Raw genomic sequence first — 337 nt, 5'->3', positions numbered from 1 at the left:
TGTGTGTGTGTGTGTGTGTGTGTATGTATGCGTGTGTGTGTGTGTGTGAGTGTGTGTATATATGCGTGTGTGTGAGTGAGTATGTATGTGTGCGTGTGAGTGTGTGTATGTATGTATGCGTGTGTGAGAGTGTGTGTGTGAGCGTGTGTGTATGTGTGTGTATGCGTGTATGTATGCGTGAGTGTGTGTGTGTGTATGTATGCGTGTGTGTGTGTGTGTGTGAGTGTGTGTGTGAGCGTGTGTGTATGTGTGTGAGTGAGTATGTATGCGTGTGAGTGTGTGTGTATGTGTGTGAGTGTGAGTGTATGTGTGTGTGAGTATGTATGCGTGTATGTGT

At 46.0% G+C, this 337-nt stretch overlaps 1 protein-coding gene across 1 annotated transcript in view; it reads left to right on the top strand.

Moving 5' to 3' along the window:
* LOC107551389 (cat eye syndrome critical region protein 5-like) overlaps positions 1-337 on the top strand; it is a 4,065-nt gene that overhangs the window by 3,183 nt on the left and 545 nt on the right. The gene's annotated exons all lie outside the window — the stretch shown is intronic.

This window comes from Sinocyclocheilus grahami, unplaced genomic scaffold, assembly GCF_001515645.1.
Source record: "Sinocyclocheilus grahami isolate Dianchi unplaced genomic scaffold, SAMN03320097.WGS_v1.1 scaffold423.1, whole genome shotgun sequence".
Classification (NCBI taxonomy): Eukaryota; Metazoa; Chordata; class Actinopteri; order Cypriniformes; family Cyprinidae; genus Sinocyclocheilus; species Sinocyclocheilus grahami.
This window is presented reverse-complemented; position numbering and strand designations above follow the sequence as displayed.